Raw genomic sequence first — 25,468 nt, 5'->3', positions numbered from 1 at the left:
GCCAGCGAGGGGCGGTCCTGGCAAACTCCTCCCAGGGAGTTGCCTACTACCTCCAGTATATAAGGGCTTTCTTGTCACTTGCAACTGGCCTTCGGATTGAGTGCTACAGTTGCCTGTACCTCTTCCTCGATCCAGGTCTTCCGTGGTCTGCCTTGTATTGATGGCTTCTTGTCTTGTCTTTGTCCGGATGTCTGCTACCTGATGTTACCTGATGTCTGCCTACGTCTGCCTTGATGTGTTCCTGATGTCCTGATCCAGTTCCGCTTGTTCTGTCCTATGTCTTGTCTGGCTCCTGAGCCTTCTGGCCTGTTGGGCCCTGGAGTGGCCAACAGGTGGGATTCTTCCCTGCGCTCTGGAGTTTCCCTGCCTGCCAGCCGAAAGGGCTTCGGATGTCAGTATTCCAGCATCGGAGTTCCTGCTCGCCTGGATCTTCCCTGCGCTCTCCTGTTCTCAACGTGGTCCGCGACCAGCCTTCCTGGGCTGTGTAGGGCGCGTATGGGACGGGGTGGTCTGCGACTCAGTCCCGTGGGTGGGCTGAGTAGGGCGCCCTCAGGGACAGTGCCCATGTCTCCCTCCAGCCCTCCTCTTCGATGTCTGCACTAGCCTTTGTCTACGATGTCTGCACCTGCCTTGTCTACGATGTCTTCAGTGTAAAGGACTCTGTCTGCCCTCGCCTCTGTCCGGCCTGCTGCCCATTGCCGTTCCCAGCGGCAGGTCTGAAAGGGCCGGGAACAGTCGGAGGACCATTCATCAGTCAACTTCCCAGTGTTGGCTACCATGGGCATGCAGGTCCGGCTGAGGGTCGGACTCCCTGCTTTTGTACTTGCCTGGCTCCCCATGCCTGCTCAGCTCACCTCCCACGGTGTGGCTTTGGGCTCCTTCTTGAGTCCTGCCGTGGCCCAAGGGCTCACCACCCACTGGAGACGACCGCGCCCGCGCGTGCTCGTAACAGTTCTACCCTACAGACTGGGGAGATGGAATTCCTATTTGGGAACCAGGAGTTACAGAGCTTGGAAACGTTAAGTGTGAATTTGGATCCTTTCTGATAGTTATGGTGCTTTTTTGTGCATTTGTTTATTTGGAGATCGAGACACTGAGACTTGGGACCTGTATTCTTGATGGTGGGTCTAACTGGGGGACTGTTTTATACTTTCATTTATGTTTTTCCATCTTATCTTTTACCATGAGCCTGATGGTTCAAATTCATTTTAAGTCTTTAAACATGGATGGCCTGCATTCCCCAATTAAGTGCAAAAAAATATTAAGTGAATTGAAAATAAGAGGCTCAGATATTGTTTTCCTCCAAGAAACCCATTTAGTTGATTCTGAGCATAGGAAATTGTGTAGAGATTAGGTGGGTAGTTGTTTCTTTTCCTCCTTCTCAGCTAGGCAGAGAAGCGTGGCAATTCTCATACCTAAAAACACATCCTTCACATTAGAAAAACAATTTACAGATATCAATTGGCTGCTATATTATTGTACTGGGCTCCCTGCTTGGCAAAACATTTATGCTTGTCAATATATATGCCCCTAACGTTTATTCCCATAGTTTTATTTCAGCTCTTGTTAAACTCCTTGAATGGGATGATTATTTATGTGCTATGGGGGGAGATTTTAACATAACTAATAACCCTGTTGTGGATTGTAATCCACCCAACCAACTGAAAAAAAAAATCAAGGAAAATTAGGAATTGGCTGTCTTACAAAAGAATTGGGTTTCGTTGACACATGGAGATTACTGTACAGTAATGACTTTGACTTTACCTTTTACTCTCATGTGGACCATGTTTATTCAAGATTAGATTACTTTTTAATATCAGAAAGCTAGTTTGATAAGATTCAAAGCTGTGAGATCTGTGAAACTCCTTATTCACATCATGCTTTACGTTTACTTACTATGGAATGTTTAGATACTAAAACAGGGGGAAAAGCTGGAAATTTCCCATTCATTTATATCATGACAGCCAATTCAGGAAATTTCTTCTGGATAAATGGTGAGAGCATGAAGATAGTAATGCAACTACTGATGTGGATCCGCTAATTTTCTGGAATGCCGTCAGGGACACACAACAGCCATTATGATAAATCCATTCTGATAATAGTACAGCTGGACTTCTTGCAAGGGTTTGTTTGGATCCTGCCAAGTTTTCAAGCATAGAGTCCAAGCCATGTGTGGTAATCAAATGAAACTTGGTGGTATTGTATAAGGGGAATCAGTGAAAATACCTAAATGGACAAAATTTCAGAAAGAAAACCAATGTATTCACCTTTCAGACCTTGATAGTGTCCAAATGTGCCCCATAACCTGTAGCTAGAGTTAAACAATCTTCCTGCCTCATACAGACTTTTAACCCTCACAGCTGCTCCTTTTAATATTTTTACTAATTTAATCATTTTATCATAGTCTGCCTTTTTAAATGTAAATGTTACTATAGTAGTTTTATTTATTATTCTCCCTCCAATGATTATGTCAAATTTAATTGCATTATGATCCCTATTGCCAAGCGGCTCCACCAACAGACTCTGTGCACCCAAAACTGCATTCCATTGAGAATGAATCTAATGTAATGTGCCCCCACCACCAACACCACCACTTCATTGATTCCAGGATCAGCTGCTCCATGAAGCAGTTAATTTATGTTAGTGAAATTGTGAGGTTGTAAGTACCTAAAAGGGTTACCAACCTGTTTTTTTCCCTTGTACTTAAGCAGATTTTTCTGGGTACTTGTATGGCCTGTTCAATTCAATCTGACAGAATGTCCCCGCAAGATGAAGGCACTGCAGAGAGGATCAAATGTCAACTTTTAAAACATACAGGAAAAAAGAAATACATAGATATTTAAAATCCTAAAAATCAGAGATTGAACAAAAACACATTCATGGCTTACTATGGCAGCCTCTAACACCTCTTGTTTACAGTCCTGATGAATTGTTACCTTAACATTAGGGATTACATTTGTTTGAAATAAATTTGTAATCCAACTGAAAATAGCATTTTCATTTGGTTCATTTCAAAAGAACCAAATCCCTACTTGGTCCAAAGGAAAAAATACATTTTTTTTAGCTTCCTCAAATAGCACACACTGTTTTCCAAAAAAATTAAAAATAATATTCTACCCAGTAGCCCTAGCCACCCCTCTGCCACCTCCTTACCTCTTCTATAATGGTACTGGAAGGCTAAAAGGGGCAGAAGTGATCCCTAGTCACTCCTGCCCTACCGGGTCCCATTTAAAACTGGGGCTGGTTGGCACCATGTTGTTTTACGGCCATAAAGTATTACGACCTTAAAGCAGTATGTCCATAAAGCTTGTTTAATGGCTGCATTGTTTTATGGCCGTAATACTTTACAGTCATAAAACCCCATGGCACTAACCGGCAACATCCTTAAAGAGGATGCAGCGAGGCAAGAGTGACTAGGGATCATTTCTGCCCCTTTTAGCTTTCCAGTACCATTATAAAAGGGGTAAGGGGGGTCACGGGAGGTGGAGGGAAGAGGGGTTTTGTTTGTTTGTTTTTTTTCTAATTTAATGATGTTAAATGAACCAAAATAAACATTAAAGAAACTGAATCCCAACACCACCCTCCTGCCTCCCCCCCCCCCAAAATAAAAAACAAGAAATCGATATGAAAATATTGCCTCTGAATCTGCGCATCCCTAACATCTAACATCTTCAGTGACTAGGGTTCTGCTAATTGTCTGTAACTGCAACAGCTTCTAACTCGATTTCCTCAGTTTTTACTATAGGTTCAATAAACCTCATGTAAAACTTTTTATCTGAGCAGCCATTAAACAAGCATGAAGTATTGCATAGATTAATGTATTGGTTTTTAGAACCCTTAGTCCTGTTCTAGTTTTAGAATGCACTGAGGCAAGAGACTGTTCAGTCAAATAGAAGTTAATTTGCACAGAGGTTAAATGCATCCCAGTGCATTCATTTCCTTCAGTACCAGCTGCCCTAGCTCCCATATTCCAAGCAGTAACACTGCTGCTTGGAATATGGGAGCCTAAGAAGCCTTCACAGGACTTCCCAAACACTGTAGTTTAGAAGCACAGCCTCAAGCATTTCTGTGATCTCAGTGCTGAGAATGGTGTCGGGATCAGATTTTATACACAGTCCTTTCTCAGTACTGGCAGCTGCTGTTCCTGCCTGGGTGCCTACAAGGTCCATTTACTGTTTTGTGACATTATACATGTATATGTGTACAAATATCCTTCATGGAGTCTCATTCACAGCTCTTCTAGGAACATTTTACACTGCCGTTCACATGACCCAGAGAGATAAGAGAACTGTGAAATGGCTGAGCAAATAGAAAAGTCATATGAAATTACCAGAGTGCTAGTGTAGCTGGCCAGGCATAGAATGGAGTATGTCAAGTGTAGAAATACTGGAGAGCAGGGGGGGGGGGGTCATGTATGTTTATTATTCTTGTACAGAATTGATGTTTAACTTAATAGGAGCTTCAACCCAAAAGGAAATTTACTCCTGGGGAAATTCTGCACAAAAAAATTGAAGATTCTGTGCAAAAAAAAAAAAATCAGATCACAATATTTTCAAATTTTGTAAAGTTCTGCGGACTTTGTTCAGATATCACTGTCTTTGAGTAACAGTTTATAATGCAATACTGAAAAAAGTTATTACTCAAAGATGCAGATTTTTAAATTTTTTTGTGCAGATTTTTCCATTATAAGGTCTGGCCTCTCCAGATTGCTCTCACTCTTTCCCAGGCTCAACAACCTTCCACTGCTCTCTCCCCCTTATGGTTTGAGCCCTTTCCACTTGCTTGATATTTCCTCCCCATCGGATCAACTCCCCAGTTTGTTTGTTATCTCCCCTTCCTCCCTAGGCTGACCCCTCTCACATTGCTTTCTCCTTACCAGCTTTCTCTCTTTGCCCCACCAGACTCAAACTGCCCCATAGATTCTCCCTCTGTTTCCACTCCCTAGGAAGATCCTCAACTCACTCTACCTACCAGGCCAGACTCTCTTCCTCAGGTCTCTGCTACCCCCAGCAAGATCCTTTCTCTGCCTTACCCCACTTTAACAAGACGCACAGCTTTCTTTTTGTCTGTCCCCCTTGGGGGGGGGGGGGGAACAGACAGAGAGACAGTTTCCTCCTCCCCAAATTCTTTCTCTTTACCTTAGCAAGACACTCTATCTTTCTTTTTTTTTTTTTTTTATTTATGCAAGTTTACAATAATTTCAAGATCCAAATCTTGAGCAGGCAAATTAGAGAATATATCACAAACTATATTTTTTTAAGTCTTAAGTTATGTAATTAAGAAATACCATATTTAACAGTTCTCTAAATTCAAGTCCTCAAATGAGGGGGCAGATATATCTCTACCTAAAGAAATTCAAAATACTGTCACTTAAAGAAATTTCCAGACATTTACACAGCGACAAATACATTTCTAAGAGGGACCAGGAGTCTCTAACCAGGGTATTGCAGGAGTTATAGATGTCATCGGGGTTTTCCCAACTAAGAATTGGGTTAATTGTGGAGATCAAAGAAAACATACGTGTTTTCTAAATATTTAACAATACATTTACACGGAAATTTCAAAAAATATTTCCCCCCAATTAACAAGACCTGTGGTCTCAGCAAGAGGAAAGCTTTTCTCCTCTGCTGTGTTTCACGTGAAACGTCTGGGAAAGCACGAATTCTACATCCCAAAAAACTCCCATTTCTGTTTCTCAACACCATTTTTAATAGCCATTTCCTATCAGTCTCTAGTGCTAAAGTCACTATGAGAGTTGCAGGAATGGCCATCTCCGAATCAGATGTCTCCAAGATTGTAGAAAGATCAAAATCAGGTAACTGTTCACGTATAGGTCTTATTGGATCCATATCTCCTCCTTGTTCTGTTGGTGTTATTCTGAACTTAGGAAGATAAAATATCTTAGTTATTGGCGGAAGTGCAGAGTCTGGGATCTTAAGAACCTCTTTTAACTAATTCTTAAAAACCTCTCTCGGAGGTCTTAAGGGTATCTGGGGAAAATTTATAAACCTCAGATTTCTGCCTTTTACCAAATTTTCAAGATTTTCAATCTTCAAAACAGTGTTGTTCTTATCTTTTATCATCATTACTTGCTTCTGTTGGATCCATTTAATTCAGTCCTGATGATAGAAACCTGATTTTCCAATTCCACACATTCATTTGAAATAGTCTCGATTTTAACTTCTTGCTGTTTAACTTGCACTGTTACAGGAATCAGTTGTTGAAGAATGGATTGTCGTCTCATATCATTTATGGCTTCCCACTACATTTCCAATGAAAAAGTCAAAGGTCTTACCATAGGTGGAATTTCTATTGTGGGTATTCCACAGGTTACTCCCGCAGTCTCCCTCAATTCTCCAGCTACCATTCCAGCTTGCCCTTATGTCCCTCGGGCTTGAAGTCATCACAGCCGCTCCTCCTGGCCCCGCCTGGCAAGATCCCTCAACGCTTTGTTGTAGATTATTTGCCCCGGTTGTAAAGCTCCTCTTGTGATCGCTGGATTCGCCGGAGGGGTCCTCTCTATGGAACTAAATGAAGATGTTGAGCCAGGGAGAGAGGGGAACTGAGCTTCCCCTTCTCCTCTCTCCAGTGGCTGAAGTCCCGTTACCATATCGCTGTGCCAAACATGAGCATCCATCGGACCGGTTATGGATGTCGCCGAGGTCGTCGCGGGGTACGGAGTACTCGGTTTTCGTTTCCTCCCCATTTAGAAGTAAATAATCGCAAGAAACAAAGATTTTAAACTCCCAGCTGAGAGCACTCACGCTGAGCAAAACAGTCTGGCGGCCATCTTAGATCTGCTCCCGACACTTTATCTTTCTATGTCTGTCCTGCCCCCTACTTTAGAAAGACCCCGTGAGCTCTCTTTCACCCTCCTCTTTATAAAGACACCCAGCTCTCTCCAATCTTCCCCCAAGCTCACTACCTCTTTTGTTTGGGACTCCACCTGACCCCTACTGCTTCCTCCTTTGTTGGAGCCTCACAAGCCAAGACTGACGCTGCAGGCGTATCTCTTCTAGCCTGAATGGGCCAATGCCGTTTCTCCCAACTCTTCTCAGGTCTGCATAGGCCAGCTATTGCTGCTGCTTTCTCACTTCCAGTTGATGCTATTCTGTCCTCTCTTCCAGACCACTCTTCAGGCCTCCACTGCCATTACTGCAGCTTCCTGGTGTCCTAGCTTAATTCTGTGGAGCATATGCAGAATTTTGTGCAAGAAGGGTGTTTTATGTAAATTTTTTCAACTGTACAATGCAAAATTCCTCTAGGATTAAATATTAACCACGCTGGAATGCTGTATATATATATTAAGAGGCTGATTTTCAAACAAAGCTGTGCACCGGACATAGACACCTCAGTTTTAGGAGTCTACAGTTAACTGAAATTTCAATCAAACTTAGGGAAATATGTTTTATGAAGAAAATTCCTCTAATGTAACAGAGTTTAAAAAAATAATAAATATTGTATTGCCTGAAGCCCTGAAGAAGGAATCTGGGAGAGAGCTGCATTAGCTCTTACAGACAAAGCTTGTGTTTTTTTAAATTAATTGCTAACCTGTAGAGCCTTCTGCAGGAAGAAAATGTAAACATAAAAGCAGGTGGACAAAAAGGACAGGGAATCAAAATAAATGAGCAGTTAAGAAGTTGAGCTGGGACTTCCAGTGATGAAGCACTGCGGAGTGGATGTCACCGCTCCTGGCTCTCAGGGAACCAGAGAAAATCCTCATCTTATTGACAGACTAACCCAAAGCCAACACGTTAAATAGACAGCAGGAAGGCTGCTGCATTATAAAAGACAATTTGGTTATACCTACTGACTAACTAACCCAATGTCAAGCCGACAGAAGAAATCGGTAGTGGAGATGACGACAAAGCAAGACGACAAGATGGTCACGGAAGCAGGCCCTCAACCAGAGGGAGTGTCAGAAACTTTAATCTGAGAGTTCACAAAGGCAGTGACAGCAGCCTTAAGTGATCGGCTGCAAAAACTGCAGTCTTCTCTTGATGGGATATATGAGAAACTGGAAAGCAACGCTATAATTGAACAGAAGGTGGGACGCCAAGAAGATCGGCTGGATGAAGTGGATTCCACGATCAAACAGCTTCAAAACAAAAATCAAGACTTGGAATCAAACTGAATGAATTAGAAAACACATCAGGAGGAACAATGCCTGAATCATTGCAGGGTGAAGCGTTGCTGCAGTAGTTTGAGACCTGGCTGCCAGAGGCTCTGATAGGAACAGGCCAAAGTTCTAGAAGCATACCAGAAGAAAAAGGAACTCTTTTATGAAGGTAACAAGTTATTGTTGTTCTCTGGTTTTTCGGCATGGGTGCTTGCTGCGATAAAACAAATAACACCATACTGCACTCAATTATTTCACCTGGGCATTAAGTTTGCCGTACAGTATCCCACTCGCTTAAGGGCAACTCCCAATTTTTTGCTTCCAAGGAAGAAATATAAACATTTTTGGAATCGGTCTGATTCTGTTTAGGCATTGGTGGAATTTATATTTGAAGCCATGGACTTTTTTCTACTTCAATTGCAATGCCTAACTGAGCATATAATTACTGGGTGAATGCCCTGCTCAACATATGTCTCTTGAACTTAGTTTCTTTTTGACCGGGCAAGGCAAAGGTTTTCTGGACAGGCATCACTTTTTCAGCTATTTGTCCTAGACTGCTTTCAAGTTAAAGGTGATCACTATGTTCATCAATGTGAACACGTTTCCCTTTGTTTTTTTTATGCCTTGCACTTTGTTCTTCTGTTCCGGCCTTCATTTGTTTGGATATCTTTGGCTTTTCCTTATCATCTCTGATTCCTGGAGGCTCAGGATCCTTGAAAGAGCTCCAGATAATAGTGCTGCATGTTGCGGTCCTGGCTGCGAGCACCGCAGCCAGGCCCTTACCTCTTGATTCCCGGACCTGCTCCCGCCTCCGGAGTCCTGGCTTGCGGCCTGTTTGGCGGTGCCTGTTTGGCGGTGCTGTTTGTGATATCCCATTCTCTGATCGTGCCCTGACTCTAACCTCTCTGAATTTACAGTTGGGGAGAGTTGGCTCAAAACAATGGAGGATGTCTCCCTTGTTTTATGAGGACAAACAATTTTCACTTTTTCTCAAAGATAAGTGGAAAGAATATTCCTATTTTAATGCTACACTTGGAATCGATAAGGTCATATTTTGGAATGCAACAAAGGCTGTGATACGTGGTCATATTTTGGCTTACCAGGCGAGCAAAAAGAGAGCGGGATAGGAAAATGATCACCCTCTCTAAACAAATAGCCACACCGAAGCGTTTGCATGTGAGGGACATGACAGACACTATAAAAGAAGAACTACAAACAGCACAACAGGAATTGAATATATTATTAACAGTTAGGGCACAACAAAATTTGGCTTATTATAACTATAATTTATATCAATTATTCCTTATTCATTCCAACATAAAATTCCTTATTAATTCCAATGTAAAATTCCTTAAACCTCAAATCATACAAAATCATAAACCCATAGAATTCAAATACAGACCACCTTTTAATATTGAAAAACTAAATGACAAACTAGAGGAAAAACTAACTAATATTGACTACATCAATTGCAGTTCTGCCATGGAAACATGGTTAGAAACAACCAAAAAAATAGCTGACGAAATAAACCCCATCAAATCAATACAGAAAAGAGAAGCAAGACAAAATAACCCCTAGCATAATGAAAAAGTAAAAGATGCAAAAAGGACTCTCAGATCAATGGAAAAAAGATGGAGAAAACACAAAACAACTGATAACCTAACCAAATACAGAAAACATCTAGCTTTCTACAAACAACTAATCCTCAATGTTAAGAAAGAATACTTTAGCAATAAAATAGAAAAGTTTGCTAACAATCCAAGAACACTATTCTCAATAGTATTAAACCTAACCAATGACAAGCAAGAATCACCACAAAATCTACCAGAATCAAAATGTAATGAAATCGCCAAATTTTTCAGTGTCAAAATTACTAACTTAAGAAACAAACTTCCAAACACTGCCAACCAAGAAATTAAAATGCAAAAAAGAGACGTCAACCAATGGTCATCATTTACTGAGATATCTGAGATGGAAGTGGAACAAATGCTAAAAAATATTAACCCAGCCCCACACAAAATCGACTCAATACCAACATTTGAACTTAAGAAATCAGCTAACACAAGGGCCTCACAGTCTCCCATACATTAGCTAAGATCATAAACCTATCCCTAAAAGAAGGACATATGCCAGATATACTGAAAGGAGCAATTATAAAACCAATCATAAAGAAAAAAAACAGTGACCTCCTTATCCTAAACAACATGTAAACCATTGCGATGGTATATAACTTAGCGACGGTATAGAAAATATTTTAAATAAATAAATTAAATAAATATCAATGGGGGAATAAGTCAGGGAAACTCCTAGCAAGACTGGTTAAATTCAAATTATGCCCTACAATGTGTATAACGTAGATGCTACATGATTCACGCATGTATGTCCATTCCTCCTCTATTGCGAGAGCGCTTGAAAATGATTATAAATCTTTATATTCCGCAGGTGCGTCATCAATAAGGGGAAAAAAATGTTCTTTGATGATTTGACTCTCCCTTGCCTAGATGAAACAATCAGAGAAGGGCTAAATACACCCATCCATGAGCATAACAATTTTAGGATTATCAAGCAGCTACATTTAGCCAAGGCCCCAGGACCTGATGGCTTGGGTTCGGAGTTTTATAAATTATTGGGGGAACTTACCCTTACTCCTTTTAAAGATATTTTTATTGGCATGTGAAAAGGGTGTGTTTGAAACTGAACATAATTTGGAGACAGTGGTGACTTGTCTAAACCAAGTAAAAACCCTAAATATCCTGAAACGAATCACCCGATCTCACAACTGAATATTAGCGGTGGTTCTTGCTCATCGGCTGAATAAAGTAATTCAGAATTTAGTCTCCCAGGACCTATTAAGATTTGTTAAAGGTAGATTATTGAATAACAATATTCTTAAAGCAATCTTGACTCTTCAAACTGCGAAGAATAAAAACAGAGATGGTCTCTTGGTCAGCTTAGATGCCAAAAAGATGTTTGACTGCATAGAGTGGCTATATCTTGTTTGGATCTTGAGAAATTTGAGCTGGGGGAACACTTTATAAAGTGGGTCAAATTATGATATAATAAGCCAATGGTTCATCTTATGTTTAATGGGTTATTGTCTAACCCATTTATCTTGGGTAGGGGTACTACTACTAGGCAGGGATATCCATTGTTGTCCTTGCTCTTTGTGTTGTCATTGGAACCCCTGGCCATCAAATTGCATAGTTTATCATCTTTTGAAGGCATATTTATTAAGAATTCTGAAATTAAGATGAGTTTATTTGCAGATAATATGCTGCTATTTGTAGGTAATCCTGCAAGTTGTTTGTGGGAAATAAAATGGATTATTGAACTTTTTGGACAATTCACAGGACTCAAGATTAATTTTATCAAATCTGAAGCTTTCCCTTTGGATAGGTCTTTGAAAGAAAGATGGCAAGAGCCATCTCCTCTATCATGGGCCATGGATCGTAAGTGAATTTAAGTATTCAATTGGCTCACACCGTGGCGGATCTGTATGAATATAATTTTAGAGTAATGTTGGAAAGACCCAAATGTTATTACAGAAATAGAAGCCCCCTACCTTTGTCATTTTTGGGAAGATGTGCACTGGTGAAAATGGTGTTTCTTCCCAAATTCTTATTCTGCTTGCAAATGATTCCAATTTGGATTAAAAATAGGGATATCTCAGTGTTTCGCTCCATCATAATGGCTTTCATATGGGGCCGTAGACGAGCATGGATAGCACTGGACACCTTACGGTTGGGAAAGAAACAGGGAGGTCTGAATGTGCCTGACTCGAGGATGTACAATTTCGCATGCATCTTATGTCATATTCAGGATTGGGTCTCCAATAATGCTAAATTTGATGTAGAGAGATTAATGTGGATGTGGACACCTCCTTATAATCCATGCAATTTAATCCACCTTTCAGGTGTTCTTTCCAGACACTCTCAGGCTTCTCTTTTTGGTCGGCAGCTATACAGAGGGCATGGATTTGGTGGGAAAAGATATTGGGGCACAGCCCAATGGTATCCCCTTTTTTAACTGTATTGGGCAATAATGACTTTTTACCAGGTTTTGAGAACAAAGTATTTCGAGATTCGGCTAGTATGGGGTTAAGGGGTTTAGACCAATGGGGTTGACACTGAGTCCTCTAGTATCTTTTCTTTTTGCCAAATGCAGGAAACATGGGATCTCCCTAATTCTCAATTATTTTGCCTACCTTCAGGGGCATCATTATTGTCTAACTGTGTACAAGAGGGACCTAATGGCAATCACTCCCACAGATGAAGAGGAGAGTTTTCAAGAAACTATCCCTAAATTCAATAAAATAGCGATATGGGTAACTCATTTGAAAATTCAATTGCCAGAGCCACATGTTCTTAAATTGGCAAAGTAGTGGAGTGACAATCTTGGTGTGGAGCTAGAGGATAAGGGCATGTTCTTTGCTTTTTCCTTGTTATATAAACATCTGTTATCTGCCTCCATGAGGGGACTTCAATTGAAACTAGTACATTGGGTTTATATCACTAGGGTACTGGGGGCAAAAATGCACCTATGGGATTCAGATTTGTATATAAAATATAATATGCATAAAGGGAGTTTATGCCATATGTTTACAGGTTGCAATAAAATGCAAACATACTAGAAGAAAGTTTGTAATTACTTAGATTGTCTTATGGGATGTTTTGTACCTTGGTCGGGGATGTTAATTTATTTACATGTAATGGAGCAGGGAGTGAGATTACTATGTGGGGAGAAAAACTTTTATCAGTTGCATTGCTGCTGGCTAAAAAGATGGTGTTGCTTAATTGGAAGAGTGAGGAACTTCCCTCATTTCACTCTTAGAGAGACTCCATGATTCATACTGCCAAAATGGTGTTGTTCCATAAGAGAGGAATGCCACATCCTAAGCAACTGGCTTCTCAGTTGGGGTATTTTTAGTTATGGGAAAGGGTAAGAGAATTTGATTGAGGGATTCCTTTTCTTCTTTTTGGCAATATTGTGGTACTATTGTTATTGAAATACCTATACAGGGAGTGTTCTGACGAGCTAGCATGATGGTGATGAGATGAGTATGTTTGTATGTATGGACTGAATGGATGTGTGGGAGGGGAGAATGGAGGGGGGGGGGACACAGGGGGAGGAGGATAAAATAAAACATGAAAAACTTAGGCCTGGATTCTCTAAGGTCGCAGACCTTAGAAAATCCGGCGGTAACAGGGGGCGGGGTGGCGAAGCGGGGGGTGGGCCTGCGAAAGCTGGCAGCCATCGCACCACTGCGGTGCGCTGGCTGCCAGCTTTCGCACCGAATAACTACACCATAAAAGGTGTAGTTATTTGGCGCGAAACTGGCAGCGATAAGGGTCCTTACCTTTCGCTGTCAGCAATGTCTTTGCAGAGTCCGCCCCGGTGCCGCCCCAACTTCTCCCCTTCCAGAGCCGACGCCACCCAGAACCCGCCCTGATTTAGGTATCGCACGCGAAAAGGGACTTTTTGCATGCGATCCCTTTAGAGAATGACCCCCTTAGTCATTGTAATACAACATGAAGCACCAGAAATAACCTGGGCTCAAACTAGTTGGACTCTGTATTGTTTCCCTTTTTTTATTCATAGTTGTTACCAGCTTTATGTTTATTGCCCTGTGAAGGCTGGTTGTTGTAAATTCTAGAATCTTCTAATAAAAAAATATATATATATAAAAAAAAGAAGTTGAGCTGAACAGTGCCCTTTGCTCATTGCTTCTGCACTTAGGAAAGGAATCAGTTTGGAGACAGATTAGACAGAGACTTTGAGAAGACAAGAAGCATATCAGTTATCTCCAGCTGATGAGAAAAAAGGTAGTTTTTTTTTGTCAGAAAGCAAAAGAAATTGTTTGACAAGAGAAGGACCCTTATTCCGTGTCAGACATGGGTTGTATTTTAACCCAATAGTACAGCTCTACTAGAAAAGAAAACCTTTGAAGATAAGGGAAAGCAAAAGGAGAAATTTGTGTGGAAGGAAATTTAACTAAAAGTTAAAAGTTATCAGTAGAGATGTGCAGAAAAATAATCTGTGTAGTTAAAAATTTGAATGAAGTAAATCTTAAATTGAATCTGTTTAACTGGGTCAATAGGCCAAAGGATTTCTTCACTCAGAGGCTGGTATTAAAACAAACTGAATGGAATGCAATTTCAAATACTGGCTTTACTCATGTACCCTGGCAGTTTTGAGACCTGTACAGATATTTTTTTAGCTTGAAACTAAATCTTTAAGTTAAAATTAAGGAAGAATAATGCATTAATTAAAACCTTTCTCTGCTTAGCTGTATACTAGTACGTTTGCTATAATATAATCAGAGAAATAAAAGTAAATTTAGATAATTAACAAAAACTTAAAGGGACATCCTTTTAATTGTTTATCTTTATATTAGCTAGTTCATAACTCAGTCCACTGATTCCAGTGAATGAGGCATATGCATATATATATTCTGCAGGAAAGTGTAGATAGTCTCTTATTTTGATTTTATTAAAACTCAGGATAGTACATGCTGTATTGTGGCTGGATGTGAGCCAGAGGAACCAAGGACCAGAGGACCAAAGGGGTATATTTTAAAAGGTGCGCATGCACGTCCATGTGCGCCCGCTTCCCAATGCGCACACATGGACGCGCCAATTTTATAACATATGTGTGTTGGTGTGCATATGTTATAAAATCCCATGGCTGTGTGCACATGCAAGCTGGATTTTATAATCCGCGCACGCATGTGTGGGTGGCGCACGTGGGGGGGGGGGGGGGGGATTTTAGTAAGTTATGCGCAGCGACGCAATCGGGCCTTCCCCCTTTTCCTCCCAGTCTGATCCAATTAAGGAGCGGACTGTGAGGGAACTTCCCTACCCTCCTACCCATACTCCCTCCCTCTTCCCCTCTCCTCCCCACCCCTTAAACCCTTTGATGGAACTTATGTTTTGTTTTGTTTTTATTGCTTACTGCTCTATTGGAGCAGAAGCAACTTTCCTGGGACAGCGGCTAATTGCAGCTATCCCTGTCAGCCCATGCCCAGACCACACCCCCAGCCTGCCTCCTTTTCAGAGCACGGTAATTATGCGCGTACCATCATTTACGTGCATGGCAGGCCCCTTTTGATAATGCATGCGGTGCGTGCAGGGCCCAGCCATGCACGTAAACGACAATATTTGCACACATGGTCGATTTAAAATTCGGCTGTTAAGAGTTCAAAAAGAAGAAAACATGCCTACACACTTCAGCATCATCAGCAAAGACTGCAGAACTGTGAGTTATATCTTGCACACTCGTTACAAAGACAGCACATTTCTATCCAGAAACACAGGCCGAAAATACACACATAAATACTCAGTCAAACAGAAATTGGTGCACAAGCACAAGGAAAGACTGACAGAAATGTAGTGTTCTCACTGCTTGACTATTGAAGGTAATCCATATTTACTTGGTAATTTTTTGAGTAAGAACAGAAATGTGCAAGAGACAAAAAGTGAACATATTTTTAGAAAATCATATTCTTGCTTTAAGAAATTTGTACTACAAATTTATGTTAATGATTTGAACTAAAAATTATCTGATACTGGGTTTTTTTGTGGTGAATCCTTATACCTGCAAGATAAAAGAAAAGTGAAGTTAATATTTGAAAATTTTTGAAAAATTTAAAAAGGGAAAAAGAAAGTAGTTAATAGTGAAAGGCAAAGAGTTAAAGGAAATATATTTACCTGTTGAATTTTTAATTTGAAGTTGTTAAAGGCGCTCCTGAAAAGTACTTTAAGAAATTTTACTTGTTACCAAAAGAAGTTTCTTCAGTTTGTATAATTTTAAAAATAAATTCTATTGAATTTAAGAATTTGAGTCAAGGTATTTATTACTGCAAATTAACACCTATTGTATTTCAGAATTGTATCATTGATTATTTTTTCTTTAATCAAATCATATGGCATTTACTTCCCTCCCCTACCTCCAGGGAAATCACTAGTATTGTTAATAATCACAAAACAGAGAGGAAGTGTTTTGGAAATTGCTACAGTATATGCCACTGAATTGTCAATAGGTATTACACATGTAAATGCACTTAGCAGGATAACTTTAAAACATCTGCGCGAGTGCCCATATCCATGTGTATATGGTGGCACACAGATCTACCCCAGTATTTTATAACCCACGCATATCATATACGCGTGGGTTATAAAATATGCATAAATCTACCATGTAACATTCGTGCGCATGTAAAAGATACTTGTGAACAGATATTTAAGTTAGCCGTATAAGTTCAGATTTATCCGAGTGTTAGCGTTGCCACTACTTAGCTAGATAAGTCTCCCTACCTTTTCTTCAGGAGCTGTCCTTACTATCCGGCTGGCATTCTATGTTTTTCGCTAGCCGTGCCTCTGTCCCCATTCTCCTATACCCTATGGGGTAGATTTAAATAGGTGCTGGCACGCGCATGTTATAAAATCGGCAGGCCACGCACACACGTGCGCCGGATCTTGCAATCTGTGCACGCATGTGTGCATGCGGCACACGCAAGGGGGGGGTAGATCTTAGTAAGTTATGCAGGAGGTCTGGCAGGGTCCCTGAGGCTCTGGCTCTGCAGGCCACTGGTTCCCAATCTCAGAGTCCCTGAAGCTCTGCAGGACCCTAGAGCCTCTCCTCAAGGCCTCAGACTCCAGTAAGTTCTTCAACACCTGGGACTGTGGACTACACTGCCCTTGACGCAGCCAGTGGCTGGGGACTGAACCTAAAGACGAGGAATTCAGCAGGAGAAGAAGCAGACGCCGAACCCTCTCCACCAGGCTGCCATTCCCCACCACGCTTGCACACAGTGCTATAGCATCCCCCTTTTTTTCTTTTACCTTTTCTGTTAAGGATTTTTCTCCTCCCCTCTCCTCCCCTCACATTTTTCCCGCCTTTTTCTTTCCTTTTGTGGTCTCACTGCCTACGCCAGGGCATAGGAGGAGAAAGGAAAGTTATTGCTGCTTGCAGTGCCTGCTAATCAAAGATATGGCATCCTGTAACATTACCAACACATTATTGGCATTATGTGGAGGACACAGTAAGGACAGCTCATCAAAGAGGGGCAGATGGAGGTATCCATGGGCAACCGAAGAGCAGGCAGGCAGGTAAGTCTAACGGTTTGCAACACAGTAGGACACATGAGGCAGTGTTTGAAAGCAGACCAGAAGAGAGAGGGAGTGTGGACAGAGTGCTGGGAAAGAGGTCAGAATGAGAAGACATGCAGACATGATAGGAAAGAAGGACATACTATCTGCTGTGAACACATAGGGTATAGGAGAATGGGGACAGAGGCATGGCTAGCAAAAGACATAGAATGCCAGCCGGGTGGAGACAGTGGCACATAGGCTGCGCAATCTGAAATGAGAGAAGCTGCATTCACAGCCAGGTCAAGTTGCAACTCATACACATGGGTGCATGTTTTTGGAACACTGGCACCCCTGCACACACACAAGGAGAAGTATGATCAGGTGGAGCAAAATACCAGAGTACAAACCACCAGTACTGAGAAAACAGAAGCCTTTCAACACTGCTGCAAGGTGCAGAATAGTGTCTGGAAGGATACGTAATGACAGATGGTGGACATTGGAGGCAACCTAGACAAGTACACTTCCTCAGGTTATTACAAACCTCTCTGGATGGTTAAAAAGACGGCAGATAAATACAAATTAACATGTAAAGGCAAAATAATTCCCTGAAAGGTAATCTAACATGTCAGGAGAGCCTTGAAACACATAGTTAGAGGTGTTCTGCAGGTGAAAGAAGCAGACCACCAAGCATATCCCCAAAAAACTATATATGTACCTACATGTTTATATAGTGTCTGTACAAAAAGAATGCTGTATGCATTCCTGGGTGCAACATCTGGTCGTACATACTTGTTATTTCTCATGAACTGTGCACAATAGCAATCACTGACTTACGGTATTAAGTGACCAGTGGCACTTTGACTGTAGAACGCTTGAAGTAAGGACTAATTTGTGAGCACCTTCACTTCCTTTGAAATGAACCCCCTTTTACTCTTTTTGTTTCTTTTCTGCCTTTGGGCTTCCAATATCACTAACATCTGCTGGGAGATGTAACAGTCCTGGCCATTAGATTCATTCAGAAATAAGATAGTCTGAGTGCATCAGGTTTACTGATGAAAGAAATTCAGAGAATAGAAGAAATGAGAGTTATTACTGAGCCGAGGATCAGCAGGGAAGGAAGAAATCATAAGGTACTTGAGAGAGATAAAGGAGACAATTTCATGTTGCTAGACAGAGAAGCCCAATAGATGGGTTGTTTCAGTGCCGTGCAGAAGGCATGTAGGATCTTACTTTGCCGCCCTACACACAGAACTCATACATATATACAGTCCTGGACATGCATGCCACTTCATACATAATGCACAGGGGCTAATTTGCTAATACGTGCTAAAACTCAGCCATCATAGCTGCATTATTAATGCACATGAATGGATAGTCTTAACACTACTTACATTACAGCAAATGGGATATATTTACTACAATGCCTTAACATGCATTATTGTGCATTGATGAATGGTAACACAAGAGCGTAGTTTAGTAAATCATCCCCACAATTAGATACAGTTGGGCATTGTGTATAGATTATGCTTAGTACATGAGCAGAAATGGGCCCCATTTACTAAGCATTTTTTCCATAGACACAGAATGGGAGAAAAGCCTTAGTAAATCAGGCCCATAATGGTAGCTCACAATGCTGTATTTACTTCAGCAGCAATCAGTCCAGTCAACATACGCATCTCCATCTAACAAGAGAACTGAAAGTAAGCAGAGAAAAAGAGTCACCCAAAGAACCCACATTACTTAAAATGTTAACCCTCTCCCCCTATATTTCTAAAGCACCCTTCCCCCCCAACTGATAGAATTGTCCATCCAATTGGGGGCAATCTAATGCACTGTGATTGCTCTACACTGCTTGCTGGAAAGAGAGATGACTGAACAAGTGGTTGATCCTGAATCTCTGTCAAGGCAGGGTGGTTCTGTGCAGAACATAATCTTGGGTACATGGAGCTATAGATAGAACTGCATTACAGACAGCTGGCTCTAGAGAAAATGCTTCTTATGGTTCTTTTACAACAGTGTCACATGCAGATGAGCATCTTCAGAACTGGTCAATGTGACATGCCAGTCCTGTAACCACAATAATCTTAGCATTATGGCCATTTTTAGTTTGGATTCCACATTTGTTTTAAATGAATGAACATCCCTGCTCACACATTATTTTAACTTTTCAGAAAACATGCACAGTTTTCTACACTTAATCCCATCCACAGAAATAGCAGGAGCAAAGTACACAGGTGCTTTTGTAGCTGCATACGTGTTTAGTGAATTTTCAAAGCAGATAAATCCCTTTGAAAATGTGTTTAAAGCATGCAGATAAAAAAATACTTCTGTACTTTACTGCTATGTAGCTTTGTGAAAACTGTATGTGAATAAATGGTGAGGTTCTAATAAAAAAAAAAAAAAAGTGGTGACTCAGTTGATAAAAGTCTAGATAAGAGTATCTGTGCCCCTCTGATCCTCTTCCCTCCCAAAAATTGTGATCATGTGGAAAATGAATCAATGTCTGAACAAAAAGAGCATATGATATGGGAGTAACATAAAGTATAAGACATTTGGAAAGCCAGCATCAGGGGATTTAAATGAGAGCATTTCAGCGTGTAAGCTATTTGGTCTTTTTTATGGCACGAGATACCTGAGGCTTAGGATCATTATTGTGAAGCCATAGGGCTGGGGCTCAAGATGGCTGCCTGGTGAGACGCGTTGGTAGAAGCTCCCAGATACAATTGCCTGATCTTTGATTTCCCCTGATCCAAATGCCTCACATGAAGAGGAAGGCCAAAGTTAGGGGAGCCGCTCTGAGCTCCTCTCCTACGGAGAGCTTACAGCCGCGGATCACAAGCTTCTTTTCACCGACGGTAATGAACACACCGGGAGAGCCGGTCGCTGCAGGGACGGCTGATGGGTGTGCAACGTCCCCTCTGACCATTGACATCACACTAAGCCCCGGCGCTCCAAGACGGCCTGAACCGCCATGCAGAGGAGCGAGAGGAGAGTGGTCGGCGGGAGAGGACACCGCGGATGTTCTCCGGGGGACTGCGAATGCTGCCCTGCTTGAAGAAATCCCGCATGAAATCCTTGGGAAATGAAGGTTCTGTGTTACCTGATCCAGGTGTGGAGAACAGAGAGAGATCTGGACTGCATGAACTGATAGGAATAACATCGATTTGCCCATCGCTCCCAGTCATGGAGAACGGGACATGCACTGCTATGGGGTTAGGTGTAGTTACTCCCAGAATGCCTGATTTGGAAGGTAATATTCAACCACCCTCAGAGATGAATTTAGAAACCATTTGGTCACGCATAAAATCTTTGGAAGCTTCTATCATTTCCCTATCTAAGATCACCTAGGAAATAAAATAAGAAGATAGAAGCTCTGGAGCAACGAATGGAGGGTGTTGAAAAAGTGCAGCATAATCTGGTTCAAACTGACTTGATAAATAATAGGAAGCTGGAAAATATAGAGAACAGTTTGCGTTCCCATAATTTGAGATTTCTGAATTTTCCTATTATTAATTTGATTTCTCCTATGGAATTGTTTAAAATATATATTTCTCAAATTTTGAAGTTGCCAGACCAGTAGTTACCAAAGCCTATTACTTACCCTCGGTAAGGGGTACTGGTGAAGAAGCGGAGGATCTTTTGTCGGCTATGGACATCTCTGAGGTTCTTGAGATGTTTCAAGAGACTTTAGTTGTTAGAAGAAGACCTCTTCTAGTATCTTTTGCATTTTTACTAGATCAAAATAATATTCTAAGGCAATTATTTCGTAATAGGCTTGTATCATTTTATGGCCAAAAGGTCTGGTGTTATCTGGACCTAACTAAAGTTACTCAGTCTAAAAGAAAGAAATTTCTAACTATGCGCTCTGAAGTGATACAGATGGGGGCACAGTTTTTACTGCGCTACCCATGTAAATATTCTGTTACATATCAAGATCAGAATTATATTTTTTTTTACCCTTCCCAATTAAGGGTGTTGTTGGATTCACGTACCTAATGTATCCCTAGCTTGGGCCTGGATTTTCTAATGTCGCAAACGTTATTGAATCCCGTGGTAACAGGGGGTGAAGTGGGGGGGGCGGGCCTGTGAAAGCCGGCAGCGATCGCACCACCGCGGTGTTATCGCTGCCGGCTTTCGCACCCAATAGCGCCACCGTGAAAGGTGGCGCTAATGGGCGCGCTACTGGTGGCGATAAAGGTTCTTACCTTATCGCCGCCAGCGAAGTCTCCGCAGCATCCGCCCCGATGCCGCCTCGACTCCTCCTCTTCCGGTCCCAACTCTGCCCCTATTTAGCTATCACACATGAAAAGTCCCCTTTTTGCGTGCGATAGGGATATTTATTTATTTATTTATTTATTTAAAGGCTTTTATATACCGGAGTTCATGCACTAGTGCATACCACTTCGGTTTACACGGAACAAGGAACAGAAAATTACATCAAACAGATTGAACAATTAAACAAATATACAATTACATCCAACAATTGGGTATAAATAACATGGCTAACTTAGTAGGAACTTAGAGTTAGAGGTGAAGGAGAGAAATAGTACAAGTGGTAATAGAACAATGTTTAATAGCTAAATAATAAATATAAATAGTAAAATACAAGTTCTTATAATAAATACAGGTGTTTACAGATTACAGTCTTCATGAAAAGTTTACGTCTACAGAATAGGGTTAAGTAAATAAGAACTGGCGGTTATTTCTATAGGAGTGAAGACTTCAAAAACTAAGGTTACATCTGGATTAAGAGGTATTGGTGTAGCATGTTCAAATATTTAATGATTTGGAATTGTGAGACCAAGGATAAAATTAGGAGTTGTTTGATATGATTATAAAAACGAGAATGATTCAAGTTCTGGGATGTGGTTCTGAGCTAGACCTTTAAGTGTAGGCTTTTGTAAAGAGCCAGGTCTTGAGTTTCTTTTTGAATGTTCGAGTACACGGTTTCGAGGCGAATGTCCGGTGGGGAGGGCATTCCAATGAAGGGGGCTGGCAGTCGAGAATGCACGTTTCTTGAGTGAGGGACTTGGCTGAAGGTACGTGTAGGTGCCTAAGTATCTGTTTCTGATTGGTCGTGAAGACTCGTGTAGGCGAAGTGAAGGCTTAGATCTAGCGACGTTTGTGAATGGATGTTCTTGTGTGTTATAGTTAGCACTTTGAAAATGATTCTGGATCTGATGGGGAGCCAGTGTAAGTGTTTTAGTATGGGTGTTATGTGTTCACTTCTGCTGGTGTTAGTAAGAATCCTTGCGGCGGAGTTCTGCAACATTTGTAGAGGTTTTGTGGTTATGGTTGGAAGGTCTATAAGCAGAGAGTTGCAGTAATCGATTTTGGAAAATAGTATTGTTTGGAGGACTGTTCTGAAGTCCTGAAAATGCAGGAGAGGTTTCAGCTTTTTTCAGAATATGTAGTTTATAATAGCATTCTTTCGTTGTGTTCTTGACAAATTCTTTGAGGTTCAGCCTTTTGTCTAAGGTGACCCCAAGGTCTCTTACTTGAGTGGAATTGATCATTGGTGGTGAGGTTAGGTTGTTGGTAGGCTGAAGGTTCTCATCTGGAGTGATAAGCAAAAGTTCTGTTTTTGACGTATTAAGTACTAGGTTAAGGCTAGATAGGAGTGAGTTTATGGACTGTAGACAATTGTTCCAGAAGTTGATGGTGCTGGAGATGGAGTCAGTGATTGGCAGCAGAATCTGAACATCGTCTGCGTATATGAAGTGTGTGACCTTAAGACTTGAGAGTAGATGACATAGGGGGAGAAGATAGATGTTAAAGAGGGTGGGGGAGAGAGAGGATCCTTGGGGAACTCCGAAAGAGGATTTGACCGGGAGGGAATCCTTGTTGCTGATTCTGACCTTGAAAGTCCTATTGTGTAGGAAGGATCTGAACCATTCCAGGGCTGATCCTGAGATGCCTATGTCTGAGAGGCGGTCGATCAGGATAGAGTGTTTTACGGTATCAAACGCAGCTGATAGGTCGAGGAGAATCAGGAGGTATGGGGTCTTTTTCTCCAGACCTACGAGGACTCTGTCAGTTAGAGAGGTTAGGAGGGATTCCGTACTAAGGGATTTGCAGAATCCGAATTGGGCTGTTGTGAGTATTTTATGCTCTTCTAGGTATTCAGATAACTGTTTGTTGACTATCCTCTCCATAAGTTTGGGCTACAAATGGAAGGTTAGCTATGGGGCGAAATTAGCTGGGTCTGTAGGGTCCAAGTTGGGTTTTTTGAGGAGATGTTTGAGGGTGGCTAGTTTCAGGATGTCTGGTACTAGTCCTTGGGTTAGCGAGCTATTAATTATCTCTGCTAAGGGCTTCGCTATGATGTTCGGAATGGTGAGTAGGAGTTTAGAAGGGATGGAATCTGTCGGGTGAGTGGAGGGTTTCATCTTTTTGAGAGTCATTTCTATTTCAAGTGAGGAGATAGGTTCGAATGAATCTAGGTTTATGTTCTGGTTGCGTGAAGGAGTGATGATAGAAGGAGGTACTGTGTTACTGGTTGCCAGAGGGGCCACTAGCTTGAGAATTTTGTTTTCAAAAAATTGAGCAAGTTCTGTGCATCTTGATTGTGCTTGATCATCTGGGATAGTTGGTGAGGTGGGTTTTATGAGCTCTGAGACATATGTGAACAGCGCTTTGGGATCAAAGGAAAAATTGTGAATTTTGTGGGCATAAAAATCTCTCTTTGTGCGAAGGATGTTGTTTCTGTAGTTGTGCATGAGGGTTTTGTACTCATTCAGTGTAGTGTTGGAAGGATTCCTCCGCCATGCGTGTTCTTTTTTTCTCAATTCTAATTTGATGGTTTTTAGTTCCTGCGTGAACCATGGTTTTTTGGTTTTGCAGGCTGGGTTGATCTCTTTGGTTTTTTGGGGGCAAAGTTTTTCTGCCACCTTGTTCGTAATGTTGTGCCATGACGAGGTGGCTGTTTCTGCGTCTGAAAGGTCAAGATTGGCGAGTTCCGAAGATAGGAGAGAGGTGAGGTCCTCTCTAGAGCATGAGTTCCTGTAGTGAATTGTGGTTTTGGTGTTTGGAGATATGGGGTTGTCCTTGATACAGAGATTAGTTGTTATCATCAGGTGATCTGACCATGGGATAGGGGAGCATTGTGGTGGGGAAGATTGTGAAAGGCCTGAGTTGATGAATATAAGGTCCAGAGTGTGCCCTGCTTTGTGTGTGGGACCTTTAACAATTTGAGAGAAGCCCATAGCCTTAAAAGAAGATAGTAGCATATCGCAATTAGCGGATAAAGGGATCACGTCTGTGTGAATGTTAAAGTCTCCTAGGATGACAGCTGGGGTGTCATTTTTTAGGTGTTTGGCGATGAGTTCAATGAGTGGTGATGGATCTGAATCCAGGAGACCGGGAGGGGCATATATTAAACAAATTTGGAGCTGTTTAGAGCTGAAGAGGGCAAATTCCAGTCGAGAGGAGTGAATAGTGGTCTGTAGGGTTAGTCTGAGCTCCTTCTTTGCAGCTAAGCAAAGTCCTCCCCCTCTTTTTTTGGGTCTGGGTATGGAGTAGATGTCGTAGCTGTGAATGGGTAGTTGGTTAATTAGAGGTAGGTCTGTGGGTTTCAACCATGTTTCGGTCATAGCACATATATCCGGTTGTGTGTCCTGGAGATAGTCATTGATTATGTGAGTTTTTTTTGAGATTGATTGAGCGTTAAAGAGTGTTAGAGAGAATAAGGATAGTCCGAGGAATTGGGTGAGAGGGGTTGTCATTATTGGTATCAGGCGTTTGTGTTGGAAGACTGAATGGTTGGCTGGTTTTATCCGGTTGTTGTAGAGGTTTTTGATGATTGGGATAGGGAAAATGAGCATGGCTGAGGTCCCAGAAGATTGAGGCTGTACAGGCGGGTGTGTGCACAGTGGTTGAGATGAGGGCACTTGGAATGCTGTTTGGACGCAATGCTGGGGTTGAGTGCTGGAGTTGAGTGCTGGATTTGAATGCTGGAGCTGAGTGCAGGAGCTGAATGCTGGAGTTGACTGCTGGAGCTGAATGCTGAATGCTGGAGCTGAGTGCAGGAGCTGAATGCTGGAGTTGACTGCTGGAGCTGAGTGCAGGAGTTTACTGCTGGAGCTGAGTGCTGAATGCTGGAGCTGAGTGCAGGAGTTGACTGCTGGAGCTGAGTGCAGGAGCTGAATGCTGGAGTTGACTGCTGGAGCTGAATGCTGAATGCTGGAGCTGAGTGCAGGAGCTGAATGCTGGAGTTGACTGCTGGAGCTGAGTGCAGGAGCTGAATGCTGGAGTTGACTGC

Source organism: Rhinatrema bivittatum, chromosome 8, assembly GCF_901001135.1.
Source record: "Rhinatrema bivittatum chromosome 8, aRhiBiv1.1, whole genome shotgun sequence".
Classification (NCBI taxonomy): Eukaryota; Metazoa; Chordata; class Amphibia; order Gymnophiona; family Rhinatrematidae; genus Rhinatrema; species Rhinatrema bivittatum.
Note: the sequence above shows the minus strand (reverse complement) of the source record.